Raw genomic sequence first — 5,145 nt, forward strand, 5'->3', positions numbered from 1 at the left:
TAGACTGGATACTAATGTTGGACTGGATACTAATGTTGGGCTGGATTAAGACTGGATACTAATGTTGGACTGGATACTAATGTTGGACTGGATACTAATGTTGGACTGGATACTAATGTTGGACTGGATACTAATGTTGGACTGGATTACTAATGTTGCTGGATACTAATGTTGGACTGGATACTAATGTTGGACTGGATACTATACTGTTGGACTGGATACTAATGTTGGACTGGATACTAATGTTGGACTGGATACTAATGTTGGACTGGATACTAATGTTGGACTGGATACTAATGTTGGACTGGATACTAATGTTGGCCTGGATTAGACTGGATACTAATGGATTGGACTGGATACTAATGTTGGGCTGGATACTAATGTTGGACTGGATTAGACTGGATACCAATGTTGGACTGGATACTAATGTTGGGCTGGATTAGACTGGATATAATGTTGGGCTGGATTAATGTTGGACTGGATACTAATGTTGGACTGGATACTAATGTTGGGCTGGATTAGACTGGATACTAATGTTGGACTGGATACTAATGTTGGATTAGACTGGATACTAATGTTGGACTGGATACTAATGTTGGGCTGGATTAGACTGGATACTAATGTTGGACTGGATACTAATGTTGGGCTGGATACTAATGTTGGACTGGATACTAATGTTGGGCTGGATTAGACTGGATACTAATGTTGGACTGGATACTAATGTTGGGCTGGATTAGACTGGATACTAATTTGGACTGGATACTAATGTTGGACTGGATACTAATGTTGGACTGGATTAATGACTGGATAATGTTGGGATACTAATGTTGGACTGGATACTAATGTTGGACTGGATTAGACTGGATACTAATGTTGGACTGGATACTAATGTTGGACTGGATACTAATGTTGGACTGGATTAGACTGGATACTAATGTTGGACTGGATACTAATGTTGGACTGGATACTAATGTTGGACTGGATTAGACTGGATACTAATGTTGGACTGGATACTAATGTTGGACTGGATACTAATGTTGGACTGGATACTAATGTTGGGCTGGATTAGACTGGATACTAATGTTGGACTGGATACTAATGTTGGACTGGATACTAATGTTGGACTGGATACTAATGTTGGACTGGATACTAATGTTGGACTGGATACTAATGTTGGGCTGGATACTAATGTTGACTGGGATACCAGACTGGATACTAATGTTGGACTGGATACTAATGTTGGACTGGATACTGATACCAATGTTGGGCTGATTAGACTGGATACTAATGTTGGACTGGACTGGGACTAATGTTGGACTGATACTAATGTTGGGCTGGATACTAATGTTGGGCTGGATTAGACTGGATACCAATGTTGGATTAGACCGATACTAATGTTGGGCTGATACTAATGTTGGGCTGGATTAGACTGGATACTAATGTTGGACTGGATACTAATGTTGGGCTGGATTAGACTGGATACCAATGTTGACCGACACTAATGTTGGACTGGATTAGACTGACACTAAATGCTGGACCGATACCAAATGCTGGGCCGGATTACTAATGTCCGGGATACTCAATGCGTGGGCCGACTAATAGACCGATACTAATGTTGGACTGGGATACTAATGTTGGACTGATACCAATGTTGGACTGATTAGACAAATGGATTAGACTGAACCAATGTTGACCGGATACCAATGTTGGACCGATACCAATGTTGGACTGGATTAGACTAATGTTGACTGGATACCAGACCGTTGGGCTGGATTAGACTGGATACTAATGTTGACCGATACCTAATGTTGGACTGGATTAGACTGGATACCAATGTTGGACTGGGATACCAATGTTGGGCTGGATTAGACTGATACCAATGTTGGACTGGGATACTAATGTTGGGCTGACTGGATTAGACTGATGGACTGATACTAATGTTGACCGATACTAATGTTGGACTGACCGACACCAATGTTGGACTGGATACTAATGTTGGGCTGGATACTAATGCTGGACCGGATACCAATGTTGGACCGGATACCAATGTTGACCGGATTAGACTGGATACTACCATGTTGACCGACGACCGAGCTACCAATGTTGGACTGGATACCAATGTTGGACGGATTAGACCGATACTAATGTTGGACTGGGATTAGACCGGATACCAATGTTGACCGATACTAACGTTGGACTGGATACTAGACTGGATACTAATGTTGACCGATACTAAATGTTGGGCTGGATTAGACCGACACCAATGTTGGACTTCCTGATACCAATGTTGGACCGATTAGACTACTACTAATGTTGGACCGATACCAATGTTGGACTGGATTAGGACTGGATACAAATGTTGGACTGGATACTAATGCCGAATCGATACCAATGCCGGACCGATACCACTGTTGGACTGGGATTAGACTGATACCAATGTTGACCGATACTAATGTTGGGCTGATACTAATGCTGGGAATCTGGATTAGACTGATACCAATGTTGGGACCGATACTAATGTTGGACTGGATACTAATGCTGGACTGGATACAATGCTGACTGGATACTAATGTTGGACTGGATACTAATGTTGGACTGATTAGACTGGATACTAATGTTGGACTGGATACTAATGTTGGACTGGATACTAATGTTGACCGTTGGACTGGATTAATGTGGATACTAATGTTGGACTGGATACTAATGTTGGATACTAATGTTGACTGGATACTAATGTTGGACTGGATTAGACTGAATGTTGGGCTGGATACTAATGTTGGACTGGATACTAATGTTGGACTGGATACTAATGTTGGACTGGATACTAATGTTGGACTGATACTAATGTTGGACTGGATACTAATGTTGGGGCTGGATTAGACTACTAATGGATACTAATGTTGGACTGGATACTAATGTTGGACTGGATACTAATGTTGGACTGGATACTAATGTTGGACTGATACTAATGTTGGACTGGATACTAATGTTGGACTGATACCAATGTTGGACTGGGATACTAATGTTGGGCTGGATTAGACTGGATACCAATGTTGGGCTGATACTAATGTTACCAGCTGAACCAATGCTGGGCCGGATACTAATGTTGGGCTGGATTAGACTGGATACTAATGTTGGACTGGATACTAATGTTGGACCTGATACTAATGCCGGACTGGATACTAATGTTGGACTGATACTAATGTTACTGGATTAGACTGATACTAATGTTGGACTGGGATACTAATGTTGGCTGGATACTAATGGTTGAGACTGATACTAATGTTGGACTGGATACCAATGTTGGACTGGGATACCAATGTTGGACTGGATACCAATGTTGGACTGTTGACCGATTAGACTGGATACCAATGTTGGACTGGATACTAATGCTGGGACTGGATACCAATGCTGGACTGATTAGACTGATACTAATGTTGGACTGGGATACCAATGCTGGATTAGACTGGATACTAATGTTGGACTGGATACCAATGTTGGGCCGGGATTAGACCGGATACCAATGACCGGATACTAATGTTGACCGATACCAATGCTGGACCGATACCAATGCTGACCGGGACTGGATACCAATGACTGATACTAATGTTGACTGGATACTAATGTTGACCGGCTGGATACCAGTTGACTGGATACTAATGTTGGACTGGATACTAATGTTGGGCTGGATTAATGACTGATACTAATGTTGGACTGATTAGACTGGACTAATGTTGGACTGGATTAATGTTGACTGGATACTAATGTTGGACTGGATACTAATGTTGGGCTGGATTAGACTGGATACTAATGTTGGACTGGATACTAATGTTGGGCTGGATACTAATGTTGGACTGGATACTAATGTTGGACTGGATACTAATGTTGGGCTGGATTAGACTGGATACTAATGTTGGACTGGGATACCAATGCTGGACTAATGTTGGGCTGGATACTAATGTTGGACTGGATTAGACTGGATACTAATGTTGGACTGATACTAATGTTGGACTGATACTAATGTTGACTGATACTACAATGCTGGACTGATTAGACTGGATACCAATGTTGACTCTGTATACCAATGTTGGACTGGATACTAATGTTGGACTGATTAGACTGATACTAATGTTGGACTGATACTAATGTTGGACTGGATTAGACTGGATACTAATGTTGGACTGGATACTAATGTTGGACTGGATTAGACTGGATACTAATGTTGGACTGGATACTAATGTTGGACTGGATTAGACTGGATACTAATGTTGGACTGGATACTAATGTTGGACTGGATACTAATGTTGGACTGGATACTAATGTTGGACTGGATACTAATGTTGGGCTGGATTAGACTGGATACTAATGTTGGACTGGATACTAATGTTGGACTGGATACTAATGTTGGACTGGATTAGACTGGATACTAATGTTGGACTGGATACTAATGTTGGACTGGATACTAATGTTGGACTGGATACTAATGTTGGACTGGATACTAATGTTGGACTGGATACTAATGTTGGGCTGGATTAGACTGGATACTAATGTTGGACTGGATACTAATGTTGGACTGGATACTAATGTTGGACTGGATACTAATGTTGGACTGGATACTAATGTTGGACTGGATTAGACTGGATACTAATGTTGGACTGGATACTAATGTTGGGCTGGATACTAATGTTGGACTGGATACTAATGTTGGACTGGATACTAATGTTGGACTGGATACTAATGTTGGACTGGATACTAATGTTGGACTGGATTAGACTGGATACTAATGTTGGACTGGATTCTAATGTTGGACTGGATTCTAATGTTGGACTGGATACTAATGTTGGACTGGATACTAATGTTGGACTGGATACTAATGTTGGACTGGATACTAATGTTGGGCTGGATTAGACTGGATACTAATGTTGGGCTGGATACTAATGTTGGACTGGATACTAATGTTGGGCTGGATACTAATGTTGGACTGGAGGGATACTAATGTTGGACTGGATACTAATGTTGGACTGGATTAGACTGGATACTAATGTTGACTGGATTAGACTGGATACTAATGTTGGACTGGATTAGACTGGATACTAATGTTGAGCTGGATACTAATGTTGGACTGGATTAGACTGGATACTAATG

The 5,145-nt window shown here is 41.3% G+C and overlaps 1 pseudogene; it reads left to right on the top strand.

The window, feature by feature from the left end:
- LOC123990432 overlaps window positions 1-5,145 on the top strand; it is a 67,997-nt pseudogene that overhangs the window by 59,523 nt on the left and 3,329 nt on the right.

This window comes from Oncorhynchus gorbuscha, linkage group LG12 (assembly GCF_021184085.1).
Source record: "Oncorhynchus gorbuscha isolate QuinsamMale2020 ecotype Even-year linkage group LG12, OgorEven_v1.0, whole genome shotgun sequence".
NCBI classification, from domain to species: domain Eukaryota; kingdom Metazoa; phylum Chordata; class Actinopteri; order Salmoniformes; family Salmonidae; genus Oncorhynchus; species Oncorhynchus gorbuscha.